Genomic DNA, 14,646 nt, shown 5'->3' on the forward strand with positions numbered 1-14,646 from the left:
TCACTGGCAACCCAATAGCTCAGGTGGCTTCATTTCCTGGGCATCTTCATTTCCTGGAAGTGTCAGACACTACCTTGCCATAATGGACACAGGGGTTTTTAATTTGTTCTTTTTAACACAAATGGATTTTTCTAACAAGCACTCACTCTCTAGATTAGCAGACTTTAAAAGTTCCCAATAAATCTTAAATATAATTCCAATCAGCTTTATTGTCAGATAATCACACAGAAATTGCCATCTTAGAAACTTTTAACAAATGTTTGTGTCAAGATCCCTTTTTAGGTAAAGTTTACTTGGTGGTAGGTAGAGCTCCCTGGGCACAGACAACACGCTGTCACCTCATTTGGGCTCACCTGGATGGACCTGCGTTTGCCAGAGCAAGATTTGTACCATGTACATTCTGATCAGCAAAGAAAACTACAATGAGGACTTGGAATAAAGGAAAAAAAACCATACCCCAAGATCTGCATTCCTATGTGAAACCACAGACAGACTGGAAAAGAGCAGACCATTAACAGAGACCAATCCAACCAGAGACAGCAAAGTACAAAGGGCAGATGGAGGTGGAAGAAGAAAGTCACAGAAGATGTTCAACTTTGAGACTAGGAATAAATGGGTTATGTGACATACTTTGGAAATTCTGTAGGACAAAAAGTCATTAAACACTTAAAACAGAACAAGTAATTCTTCCCCCTTGGTAGATCATCAGTGATCTAGGACACTTTGGCACAGCAGGCCCCCTGCTTAAAATCACACCGTTTTATTAAGTCAGGCAATTCCATTGCCTCCTTTTTATGTGTTTTAAACAACACTCAGCACAGGGCAGAGCAGCTGCCTAAAGCAGGAGTTGGCAAAGCCATGTCAATAAAGAGAGAAGAGGAAAGCTTAGAAAAGTTGCCTTGTAGCTGGGTCATCACTTGAAGCATCAGCCCTCTGTGTGTAAGGCTGGAGCTCTCCCAGGTTCTCAGCCTTTCATCATTTCCTCATTAGTTTATCTTGCACAGAGATAGCTTGCACAGAATAGCAAACATGCAGAAAAATTTACTGAGGTAGGCAATTAAGGCCGTATGTGTGTTAGTTTAATTTTTAAAGGATGACAGGTACCAACATTTTCATACTTGGGTGCTCCAAATGACCCAAGCTCCTTCCAACTTCCCAGCATGGGACATTGGGGGTGTGCTGGAGTCAGGCTGTAGATCCAGTCAGTGGGTGAATCTACAGATGAAAATTATTCTACAGGAGGACAAGGCAAAGCGTGGGATGGAGTGGAAACAAGGAGCACCAAATGTTTTTGTCCCAGCACTTCAGGAGCAAGAAAATTCAGTGTGTGATGGTTCTTCCCCATTCAGACCTTCAGCAAGGCACTATTCTCATCCTACCTCCAAAACCTCAAGTGAAGTGGTTAGGAGAGCACATCTGCCAACTGAAGTGGCACCAGAACATGTTTGTCTGAGGCCTCTGTGCTGGTTATTGCATTAGCTGAAGTGCTGCTACAGTTGAAAGGCAGCAGATATTGTTTAAATATCTGTAATACTTTGAGTATCTCAAGGTAGAGAGACTCCCTGGAAATAGCACTGGGTGCTCTCAGCAAAAAAATACATGTGATTTTGGATCCCTACTGGAAAATATGTCAGCACTTGGGCAAGTTATGAATGCCTGATGATGGATTTATATAGAACAATGCTGTGTTTTTGTAGAACTATTGCATTTAATTGCAGAAATATATATATTGCTATGCAGAACTGTTCTTGTTCATTCTTATAGCATTCTAAGCCTTCCTACATGTAGGATTTTGATTCCTATTGCATTACAGAGATAAAGCCTCTGGTGTGATTGTAAATACAGCTGGTGCTGTGGAGTTTGTCATTTACAGAGAAGAAAAAATTGGACTAACATTCACTAACATTTTCATCCACACTAGAATCCTCTTGAAATACATGTATAGGGGCAAAGCTCAAAACAAATACATGGGTATTGTGAAAAGAGGATGAAACAAACTGCCTTGGGAGGCACTTTAAGAAACTGTGCCTTAGTGGCTGCTGAGGCAGAGGCCATCGTGGAGCACAGCGATGCCCAGCGTGCCCCAGCTCACGGGTGCAGCTGTTCCACAGGCAAGCAGCACATTGCATGGCTAAAGATAAAGGGCCACGCGGTGCCTGCAGGGTCAGGGCAGGCCTGCGGGAGGCCGATAGCAGTTCTGCTGCTCTGGGTGTGTTTTGGCTGGGGCCAACACCCTTTTTCAGGATTCCCAAAATAGCACTTATCAAAAGCAGCAGGTTGACTGGAAGCACACTGCTTCAAGTAATGATTGCAAGCTGTCCCTGCCAGACTCCTACCCCAGTCAGTCTCCTGAAGCTAAAGAGATTGAAAATCTAAGAAATATCAAGAAATAGGGACTTTTTATAGAACATCTACCATCAAATTATACAGTGAACACTCAGCATTGCAAAAGCTATCTTGAATCAGTTTTGTTGTATTGTCAGACAGCAAAACCCAAAGTTTTCATTTCACTAACAAATATATTTTAGAAAAACCTCCTCTCCCTTAAAACTCTGTAACTTTCTCTCAGCACATCTTACACTATCTATTTCTAAAGATTTCCACTAAAAACATATGGGACTATTAAATTACCCATATTCCCCAACACCATTTATGTCTTAGCCTTCATTAAGATTTTCAAGGTTGTTTCAGGTTTTCTCAGCAGTTTTGAGACACTGGATGGGAGGGATTGCATTTCCAAAGTATTTGTTTTCTCATGAAAACTGTGTTTTGGTTATGTGCCAGAATCAGCAGACGTGTTATAAATAGCTTTGGATAGATGACAGGAAATGATGCAAGATCTCAGGCCACTCTACAGAAGACAACTGTTTGAAGTGCCGAGGAAAGGACTTGCACCACTGACTACTGCACAGGGGGAAAAATTAATGCACAAAAGCATCATTTACTACAAAGGGTATTAGACTTATGAAACACAAGACCTCTTATTACAACTCAAGCAAAAAGTATTTGCTTGCAATTGCACTACAATGAGAAACAAGAAAATTAATTTTTCCTTTGAAGAGGAAAAACTGACCAGAATTGTCTAAACTCGCTTTGTCTTTTACTCTTGTGAAGAAAAGACACTCTCCTTACATGATAAAAATGCCAACACACACATTGGAAATTCTCCAGGCTCTGACTGGTGCCAAACACTGGGATCATCTTCCTACCCTGGCATTTCCCATTAGCTTCAGCAAAGTCTCTTCCAACTCGAAGTGCTTTAAATGGACTCCAATAACAGATGCCTGGAGGTTAAGCTGTGTCTATTCATCTCATCTGAAGAACTCCCTGTTACTCTTTGCAGCAGTAATACAGAATGGAACATGAAGTCCTGTTTCTATCAACTCCCATGAAGACAAAGCACAACGATTTAACCCTCAATAAATGCTTTATTTGGAATAGGGGCAGACTCTCAGCATTCTTGAGTTTATGACAAAACTTTGAACAGATGTAACCTGAACACAGTGACTCCAACCTTCACCTCCAGCACCAAGCTGGCTCCTTTTCCCAGCTGCAGGAAGCACCTCCCAGCTCACTCCCTGCCACACTTGGGCACTGTGGATGGCTGGACAACGAGCTACACATGGAGAACTGCTAAATTAGTGAGAAACACATGGTGTACCTCCTCAGCAGGTTGTTTTCCAGCCAGTCAGTCAGAGAGGGATGCCTTTAGGCCCTCTACATCCCCACGGCACAGTTCAGCACCGTGTGGGTCTCAAAGCAGGTGTGGACCAGCCTCCTCCCTTGTGCCCTGGGCACAGGAGGAGCATCAGCACCAGGCACACAGCTCATCTCACACCATCATAACCCCCCAGTGCTTTCTCTCCCAGAGACAGCATCAGCAGGCACTTCTGCTGAGGTGTTACTTCAAAAGACAATGGCATATTTGATCTCTCTCACGACTGTAGCTCAGAGGCATCCTGCTTTCAGGAGTGGATGGTTTCTACCAGGATTTTTGAGTTATCTGTTCTTCTGACAGACAGAAAAGCCTAGAAGCACTCCTACCTAAGAAAGGGATAAATAATACATTACACATTTTTTGTACTAACTCATTTTACCCATGATCTACCCTTCTGGAAGTTTGAAGAACAATTTTTTTTTCCCCCCATAGACATAAAATCTGACAGAATTGTTGTTATTTTGGAAATGTAAGATTTATTAGCTCTCTTAGAGGTACAACAGTGCTGAAACTGGGTCATGCCAAACTTTTTCAGTCAGGGGCTAGACAAATGAAATACATCTGTCCATGCACACACTGCAGGACAGAAAAACAATTTTACCTGTTAGTGGATACTGACACAAACACATACAGTGTGTACAGGAGAGCAGAGTAGGAGAGAAGGTGGGCAAGACTGCCAGCCTTTGCAGAGCTTAATGAGAGCTCCAGTGCCAGCTGGTGCAACTGACCTTCATGACCTTGATTCTTGTCAGAAATTCTCCTTCAGGAGAATTTTCTTTCAAATTTTCTTGTCAGAAATACCTCCATTGGACACCTCAGTGCTGAGGAAGCACTGAGAAGCAGTCCTCCACCCAGAAAATTATCTCATAAAGGTAAATATTTCATTGAAGGGTTATACCTAGAAGTTCTTTCATTATATAAATAGCAATATTTACCCTGCAAGTGAGCTGGAATTAAGAAAGATAAAGATATAGAAAAATCTTCTGTTTATAAGTGCATCAGCATTCTCTTATCTCCAGCATAACTGTTTAAAGATATGAACTGCAAATTTCAACAGTCAAAACCTGTTAAATGAAAACTTAAGAGATACCCCATGCCCCTAAAATTATATTTTTTGAAAAGAAAAGTATATTCCTCCCTCATTCTTTGTGTTTTATGAAACACCAGAGACCTATTTAAGCCTCAATTAAAATAAAACCAATTCCTGATAAACCTATTTTATTAAACACAAAAAGCTGCTAACCATTATCTCATATTGTGTCTTATTGTTTAATCAGGACACTCCCAAAAAAAGCAATCAAGATGACTCAAAGAAGATGAGTTCCAACCTTTGGACCAGCTCTGATTGCAATACTCGATTCTCATGATTGCTGCAACTCAGCAGCAATCAACTCCAGCACGATAATAGTGTTCATGTGTGCTCCATGACCTACTCCAGCACGGCCCTGGGTGACAGCAAGAGCTGCCACAGGGTTCCCGTGTGTCATCTGATGTCCCCAGCTCACACACCAGCTGACAGACCTGTGCCCCTGGCATGCATGACCACAGAGGTGAGGTGCACAAACGCTCTCACTCGTGTTCAGTAGTGGGAGTGATGAGGCCAGGCTGCACTGGGGCAGTTCTTACGTGGCCACCCAAAGCAATCAAGAACCAGCTCAGCCACCAGACAAGATTGAGCAAACTCTTCCTCTGTCTTGAAATGGTGGCCCAGAGAGTAAGACTGCCGCTTACAAACCTCTGTCCTTTTTCTCACTGTTAACTTTTCCAGGACTATCCTTGCTTTCTGTGTTGGAAAAGGTATGTCCCAGAAATCAAGGACAGACAGAAGACTCAGCCCTTGCCTTCAGAGTTAAACCACACTGCCAGGGCTGGACTAGGAATCTTATTACCACTGCCCAAGCCATCCTCCTTCAAGGGTAGCTCCAAGGGGGACTTAACACTCCCAAGCCTGTCTGCCAGAGATGCTTTACAAAGACTTCACAAAACAGCACAGTATTTGTCAAAACTGAGGTGGTGATTTTCCCCTGAACCCAACAAAGGTTTTGAGATGTCAGCTGTTTATTTTCTCCCAACAGACTACCCAAGCTGGTATTTCCACAACTGCATGGACCTAGATACTTCCTCGAAGTACAAAGTGAGGCTGTTATGGTCTGTGATAATATATCCCTGTTTCAATAATTAAGGCAACTCATTTGCTCGTAGTAAAATTGCTTCAAGGCCGGCATGTGCAATTTGCGATCAAAGTACTGCCCTGTACCCCGTGTTTATCATCCCAGGTCCAAAGACGTTTGTTAGTAAACAATAGCAGTGTAATCATTGCTAGGCAGCAGGGAGTCAGAGGCAGGGCTTGAACAGGATGCTGTCAGCTAAGAAACACCAACAAAGGACCTGCGGGGACTGCTGAAATCAAAGGAAGCAGCAGGGCAGTAATAGAAACTTTTGAACCTTTTCACACAGAGGAACAAGAAGATTTGTCTTTCTGAATGCTGAAGCGTTTCAGATTGCAGGTGAACATGGGAATATGGGCCTTCATGACAGCCAGTAAACTTCTCTGACCTTGGAAGCGAGCTCCATGTGGCATGACAGTCACAGTAATCAGAACAAGCTCTATCTGCTCTGATACAGCTTTACTGCAGGAGCAGATATTCCCTTTTCTCCTCACAAGTGCTCAGTGCTCTCCTTCATTCATTGCATAAGACAGTGTTCACCTGATTACCAGCAACTGGATACTGACAAAAACCAAAATCAGTGTACTGCCCTATGTTCTGTTCATCACATATTGCCCCAGTCTGAGGACAGAACCACCAGGGTTTAAGGATTCTGTAAATAACCATTAATTTCTACAATTTGAAAGAATGTCAGAATATTATCATTCCCACTGTTCTGTACTGAGTCACAAAAGAACAAGGTCAATGTAGCCCTTAATAGCAGATTTAGGATTACTAGAACTAAAATTTGCAAGGGTTTTGTACTTTATTTCAAGGTTCAACTTTTCAACTCACTTTTGGTCCTGGCACCAAGTACAGATCCCCAAAGTTCTGAATTCTGAGTTTACAAGTCTAGGCTTTGTCCAGGCATTTCTGATTTTGCCCAGCACCAGAAGCCCCTGAGTGGCTGAGCTTGTACACCCTGAGTTTGCACACCCTCTGTGCCAGTCTCTCCACTCCCTTTCAGAGCCCATCTAGTTTCTCCAAGTCTCTATTTCCTGGTTTCTGTTTTCTTTTCTCCTATCCAATTAAAATTTCACTTTTACAAGCTTTCTCTCCCAACCTATTTCTGAAAAGTACCCTACCTATTTGGTCCTTGTTTCTTCCACATGAGTCAGGTAGCTGCTGGAGCCAACAGGAGCCACTAAAAGCATTACATGGGAGGAACAGTCCACTTAAATTCAATTCAGGTGCCCAATCCCAACGTAGCCTGTAGAAGCCTGTGGATGCAGTCACAGGAAAATTTCTGTTCAGGAGTTGCGTGGGCTGGAGCACACCCAGGACTCACAGCACAGGAATTAATCTGCTAACAGATCTCTCAGGCTGCAAAACCTGAGGTCTCCAGTTCGTGAACACCAAGAAAGATAAAACAGGCATTTTTGAGTCTGGATTTCAAGAGTGCCCTCCTCTTCTGCAAAAGCCAAGAGTCTTCTAAAAACTTTTTTGTTGTTGTTTGCTTGTTTTTAAGTAGGGCAAAATCAGTGGTCTCCTCTGCCCCAGTTCTTGTAAAATAAGTAAAACATTACAGCAAAGTTTAGATTTGGAAATCTACCTGGCACAAAAAGGCTTCCATCTGAAGAATTAACTGTCAGCACAGTCATGGTCTATCAAACGAACCTTGCCCGAGCCAGAGAGGGCTGCGAGTGCCCCAGTGCAGTGGCACTGCGAGTGCCCCAGTGCAGTGACAGCACTCCCACAGTGCCACCTCTCCCACGCTTCGCCCAGCACCAGGAGCGCACAGAACCAGCTCCCGCGGGCTGCCTCACCTCTCCAGGTGCCTTCTCCTCATCCTGCCGGCCAGCAAAGCCTCTAGCTGCCGAGGAAGGTGGAGGTGAAAGAGTCTTGCTGCACGGGAAGGCGTTAAGGAGGAAAAGAAGAGGCCCAGAGAGTTTCTGAAGAAGAAATGTCCCCTCAGGGGTGGGTGACAGGCTGCTGGGGGACTGAGGGGCACCTGCTGTGATGCAGAGGGCCCTGTTCAAGCTTTTTTTCCCCTTCACACACATATTTTGGGAAAAGACCCTCAGCAGTGCAAAGCAGGAGGCTGTAAGAAAATATCCCACTCTCCAGGACAAAGATTTTTCCTATTTTTTTGCTCCAACACGTGGCCACACAGCCTCTCTTCCCAGCCAAAGCCTGCTGCTTGCCTGGTGTGCTGGTGCAGACCCCACACTGCTCACTGCAGCTGCTGCAGGCTGTGGGACAGCCAGTACCAGGGCAGGCAGGGCACACAGAGTAACAGGGAGACCTTTAGGGGAATGCAGGAGATGAGAGGCTAAGTTTTTAAATAATCTCCATCATCACCTTCTCAGTAATCTCAGGTTTTGGCTGATTGGAGAGATGGACACAAACTACATGTGACTTCATGCAGGGGATGAGGAGAATGTCAACATTAGCGCAGCTTTCTGATGGTTACAGAGGCTGTAATTTCATTTTCTTTCCATTGCATCCTATGTGAAAAGCATTCCAAGTCCTGCCGCACCCCCTAAATCCTATTAAGAAAAACCAGACCTCGTAAAGCTGTTTTCCAGTGTGTTGAATTCAGGTTTTGTGGCTCTGTTTGACAGTTTTCCATTAAGTTCCAACTGAGCAGAGGCAGCCAGGCCACTGGACACCAGGAGAGCAGGGCTCCTTGCCCAGCTGCCTTGCCTGGGTTGGATGTGCTCTTGGAGCCCCTGTCTCCAGCCTCAGCAGAGGCTGTCCCACCCCTCTGTCCCTCAGCAGCCGGCAGGTGTGAGCAGGACACCTCGAGGGGAGCCAGCCTGTCCCAGCCCTCCTGCTGCAGGGGTTAATGCTGCAGCACATCCCTGAGGCCACCCAGTGCCACGCCAGTGTCACCTGCGGGACACCACTGCTGCGGGAGGGACTGGCTCACCTGCAGCAGCAGCAGCAGCACAGACGGCCTGGAGCCCTCCAGCATCACACTGGCTGCCGTGCAGGCAGAATCCAGGAAATACTTCCCCAAACCCACATTGTGCTCTTTAAAACAAGCTTTTATTTACGCTGCTGCTGGTGAAATATACCTGAGAATCTATCTGAAATATACAGAAAATAACCTGAGTCTCCAGTCTACCTTCAGTTGTGTTTTTCTGAAAGCTCTGGGGCTCCTCTCCCTCTGCAGAGCAAACACAGCATTTGCAGGGATAAAGCTGCACTTATGTAAGTTTCTGAGAATGCCAAGTTGAAAGTCTGACAGAAGAAAAACCTCTGGTAAAAACCTACTTTTTTGTGTTTTCAAGAGATCTAATCTATCTTCTGTGCATTCCTGACCTTCAGAAAGCATTTTCATCTCACACGTTAAGTATAACAATCCTCTTAACAGGGAACATTTTGTTAGAGCTTTAAATTGGGTTACGTAAATTATTTGTAGTTCTGACAGCAGGTTTCTCTTCCGTCCACGAGGACACTTGTTATGAGCCTGCTACAAGGTTCATTTGCAATCACTGCAGATAATCATCTGACGGGACTGTTTCAAAGGAGATTTTATCTGGGGCAAATGCTACAAGTTTGTCAAGGCTTTTTATAAGAGCAGCATTTTTGCCAAATGATTTGCAGTACAGTAACATGCATGAGAATTAAGACATCCCTGATAGGGATGGTAAACTGAGTGAACAAAAGTTTTTTTTAACTTTAACAAACTTTAGGAGGTACAGAACACAAAGGAAAAAAAACAAACCCGCAATATATATGTATTTAGGTGGTACTGAGCATGTCTCAATTCATGGTTTTACTTTTGTTGACTGCAGTAGGAATTGTAAATAATCAGGATGAGGCTCTTTGTTCACAAAAAAAAAGGTAGAAAAAGTACCCAAAAGTTACAGCACTACTTTCAGGATTGTATCAGAGCAGTCAACGACTTACAAACAAAGTTTGCAGTACTCTCTTTTCATTCTTTCTTCTCCCCAGCCCCTAGACAGGCAAAGGCTTAGACATTGGTTTTGAATGGGAAGAGAACAGCAGAGCTCTCCTGCCTTCCTTTCTCTTGTCACTGGTAAGGCTGATTGGGGAAAAAAGTTTCTACTGATTTCATCATGGGTGGGAAAAGAAAGGCATAATTTATAAATTTGGATAGATATTTAGGTTTCCCATTATATTTATGAGCTCTTAGCACTCCCTCTCCCCAATAAAGCAATAAAACAATATTGTATTAAAATTTAAAGTATTTTGTTTGGCTTTAAGAACAACAATTTACTAAAATGAAATTTCAAAATGAAAACTTTCAAAAGAGAATACGGACATTTAATTTTGAAATCTTTGTAAGAGCATTTCAGATTTTTTTTCCTAAGCAACAAGGGCAAAGAGTTTCATCCCATGCTAAATACAAGCTAATGCAGTAGACCTGATTTCTACACTCCTGCTGGAATTACATTCTCCACAACAGTGGTGCAGAAACCAAAAAACCCTTCTGCAACATCAGAGTACCCCAAGGAGCCACATTTTCAAGGAGGAGAAAACCTGTGGGTCTGTAAACCACGCACACACATGCACAAACACAACACCCATGCAAAAGGTGCTCAGCAGAGAGGACCTTTACCCACAAAACTTAACATCTACTAACATTTCCAAATCTGCCCAGGAATGCTTCACCTTGCTATTTCCAATTGTACTGAGCTAACTGGAGGTGTTTTATCTTTCCCTCCCCTTCTTTATTCCATGCCAAACATTTATTTTCAGCAATCTATACAGAGTTGTCTCATGGTTTTATTAGCAGTCTTTCTTAAAACTCTTTATCTGCAGAGAACACAATGCATTAGGGCTTCTAGGGACAACGTTAGTACTTCTAGGGACAATGTTAGCTATTCCTATGAATTATCTAGCGACACTAGCTGATTAATATGAAATTATTTTATTTCTATAGAAGAGAATATATCATTATTTTGGCAATTCTCAAAGAGAAATTGATGTTTCCAAGTGTTAGTTAGAAAGATTCATCTTTACACTCCTTGCTCTCTAAACAAACAGCTCTCATGGGAGAATACACACAGACATTTAACTTACCATTACTGCAGCTATCTTTTGAATTCCTCAGTACCATTAATATTTAAGCAGAAAGAACAGGACAAGCGATTATTGTAATGATACCACACCAGAACTAACAAAGTAATTTTTAAAAAGTCATCCAGAAGAAGCGAGAAGGTCAACCAGAAAACACGAGTCAGGAATAGCTGTGCTCCGATGAGGAGGGGAAGGTTATGTTGCTGTGATATGAGTAGTGCACAGCTGTTACTCTAGTAATAATTCATCATATTAATATTTAAATGAGAGGAGGAGGAGGAAGAGGGCACGAGATTGTGTGTGACTCAATGGTCCCTCCCTGTCCTCAAGCAGAAAAATAGGCCACCAATACAGAAAGAGCATTAGGAGCTGCAGAGTGGGAAGGTTTGTTTTCACTACCTCATGAATAAAAGTGGGCAAACTGGTCCCTGAAGACGTCGAGAAATTATCCTGCTTTTACTACAGCAAGTGAAACTCTGTTTCTAGTCTCAGAAGCAGCCATTGCCAAATGAAAAAATTGATCCAGCAACCCGTGCTCTAGGTCTGCACATGGTGTTTCTTGGATTTCAGTCTATTTCCAGCAAGCCTCTACACTTCCTCCAAAGAGCTGCCTGCAGGAGCCTGGCCTGGCAGTCCCTCCCAGAGAATTGCTGAATTGCTGCTGTGCTTTGCCCGTTAACTAAAGAAATAAAAGCATTTCTTTACGGGGCTAACTCACCTCCAGGCTGGCTGCACTGCCTGGGCCCTTCGGAACCTCTGGATGGGCAGGTCAGGGGAGCTGAGGAGGAGCAGGAGGGGCTGGGGGTGCTGTGAGGAGCAGAGCCTCAGCCCTGGAGAGCCTTGGGGAGCTGCTGGAGGTAGAGCAGCAACACCCAGCAACAGCAGGCTCAGCTCGAGGTGCAGGGCTGGAGGAAACAGCTGATGTAGGCATAACCCAGACAGATGTGGGTGGCATCCCTGGCAGGAGAGGCAGCCTGACTACGCTTGGTTGCATTTAGGGTTGCACAACTTTATCCAACAATTCAATATAAACACACCTCTCACATGCTGGGTTTTGGGAGGCTGGGATTTTCTTTTGAATTCTGTACAACTCCCTCCTCTTTGTTAGCAGAAGTGTTACTGTGATAGCCCTGGCTGAGCATTGCCTTGTTGGCTGAGTAACTCTAAAAAGGTAATAAGCAACCATTTAACCAGAAGCAGACATGGACTCCAGAAATGGCCATGAGGCTAAATAAAAATTAGTTTGTAACAGAACAAATCCACAGAAAAGCATTTGGTTTAGTGCTTGGCATGAAAATACAAGGTACACAAAGTACAACATTAGGAGATGCCAAACTCATGGTGCAACATCAGTGCTCAGCACACCAAGGTAAATTCTTCCTCAGAAATTTTCTAATTTTTCCTGTTCAAGCAAAGATGTTCCTCCCTCCTTTCATTTTGTTAGTCTAATCCTTTATGAACAAGTTTGCAAGCAGCCTGAGTTAACACTGATATTTTTAGCTGACTGTTAGGAAGGTTTTATTTACTGTATCCTGTACAAAATGATTTGTTATTAATACACTGCAGAAAACACGACTCGTCAGATCTTTTCCATATCCATGTCAGTATCCCAGCAAAGCAACCTTTAAAACTGGTCCTCATGACTTGCTCCAAAGGTTTTTACATAAAACTGAATCAGGCCCCTGGATATGTTGGAGGACTGGAGAATATTGGTTTAGGCTGCTTTCGAAGAGTATAGATGACAAGGGTCTGCAGGAAGATACCTCTTCTCTGCTTCAGTAATTACACTAACACATTAGCTTGCAAGGATTAGGCTCTTCCTTCCTGGAGTTTGGGAGTGCTGGAGGAAGAGACCACCCACACTGGCTTTAATCCCTGGCAGAGCCCTCCCTGCAGCTCCATCACTGCTCCTGCCCCATGGGTAGGACAGATCCATGAGGCTGGAATTAACCATCTAATGCATCTACACTGCTGGGCCAGTTTAATTCAGAAGAAAAAAGCATGGACAAAGGCTAAAAAATTCTTTGCAACCACTGAATAGCTAATTGAAGCAAATGTGTCATGGAAGACAAACATTTTCAGGTACAGATTGGGCCAGTTGACAGATTTAATAGGTTCCATAAAACACCAGATTGCAACAGCTTTTACAACTGTCTTTATAGGCAACCATCAATTTCCATCTGGACTTGGTGGCTACCAGATCAGTGTGCTGTGTTTGAGGAGGTGCAGAAGCCCAGGCTCAGATTTGCTCTTCTTTCAGTGACAGAAATTGCCAGTTTAGTCCAAATCCATGGTCTTGATTCAGAAGAGGCTACAGCCTCTGTTGATGAGTACATTATGGTTTTTTCAGGCTCTGTCTAATGCCTGCTCAAATGCCACACCATTCCTCATTTAACTCTTAGTTAAAAAGGAAAAAAAAGGCAAATTCATGCTTGCCCCGGGAACAGAAGGGTCAATGTGAAGAGCCATGCTGACACCACAATCCCCAAACCCTAATCATGTGCAAATTCTAATTGAATTAGCATGTGTTAGAGGTGCAAGCACCAGGTGCAAATGGCTGGGTGCAGCCCTGGCATGGTCAAACACAGACTACATCTGTGCCAAATTTTTCCTTAACCAAGCCTCCATGGCTTGGTTTTCCTAGTGGAAACAGGGCAGTTGAGCTTTTCCAAGGCCACACAAGGGGACAAACTCCCCTCTGGCTCTGCCAAGGCCACGTGGTCCACTTGAGATATTAACAAATGCTCTCAGAAGTGCTGTGACTAATTTAGATTCCAAGTAACAGCAGCAAAGCTTACATAGTTATTTAACAGGCAAAAGAGAGGGGTAGGCTTTTTATAGTCTAAACTTTATGAAGTGATAAAGATCTATTAATCATCTAACATGCAGTTTATCTACAGACAAATAGGATTAAAAATAGAGCAGGTAGTTTCGGCTCCTTGCTTTTTTTTTCCCTCTTAATTGGCATGAGAACAGCAAGCTGAAAGATGAGGAAAAAGTAGGCTGCTGAAGATGCTGAGCACAAGGCTATGGCTGAGCTGCAACCAGAGCTCTCTCAATTATTTTCTCTCCCTGATGAGAGGCCAGATTTTAGGTACCCTTGAGTGGCCCTTTTCTGTAATGAGGATCTCAGTATTTGGCCTATTCATATTTTTAATTTCATTTCTCTGCACTTGGTCCAGGAAATCACGAGGCTTGTCTTGGCATTTTACCACAGGAATCAATGCAAAGAATTCTTCCTTTTAAGTGCTTGGCTCTGCCTCAGAATGTTTTAATCTTTCCTGTCCTAAATGTAACTGATTGACAGGGAGTGTACATCCCTGGGTCAGTTTTCAACTCATGTTCCTAATAGCTTAACTTGAAAACAATACAGTTTCACAAAGAATTTTCCTTGGGACAGTTTGGAAACCCTTCTTGTCAATAAATAATTCCTACCAAGTGAAACACTGACAGAGCCGTGCTGCTCAGCTAAGTATACTGTGAAACATTAACCTCCTTCCCTGTCCCGTGGTGGCAGAGACTGTGTTTTGCTGCTTTGTGACCCATGACTGACCTCACCATGAACTCCCATATTTTCAGCGCACCTTCTTGAGGTCTGGGATTGAGTTAGCACCTATATTTAAAGAAGCAGATAGGAAACAGCAACTTCCTTGTCTCTACTGAGCATTTTATACAGTGGGAGTGGGCAGATAGTGCCAGGACCACTGTTCCTCATCCAGGACACAAATT

General features: G+C 43.5%; 1 protein-coding gene across 2 annotated transcripts in view; it reads right to left on the bottom strand.

The window, feature by feature from the left end:
* Nucleotides 1-14,646, bottom strand: part of MAPK6 (mitogen-activated protein kinase 6) — a 63,150-nt gene that overhangs the window by 16,482 nt on the left and 32,022 nt on the right. Inside the window, exon 1 of one of the 2 annotated variants that reach the window (XM_039723598.1) lies at nt 10,921-11,118. The exons of the other annotated variant lie outside the window; for it this stretch is intronic. The gene's annotated coding sequence lies outside the window, so the exon portion shown is untranslated. Of the gene's footprint in view, nt 1-10,920; nt 11,119-14,646 lie in introns of those variants that run through there. 2 annotated transcript variants of the gene reach the window in all.

Source organism: Passer montanus, unplaced genomic scaffold (assembly GCF_014805655.1).
Source record: "Passer montanus isolate IOZ18808 unplaced genomic scaffold, ASM1480565v1 scaffold5, whole genome shotgun sequence".
Classification (NCBI taxonomy): domain Eukaryota; kingdom Metazoa; phylum Chordata; class Aves; order Passeriformes; family Passeridae; genus Passer; species Passer montanus.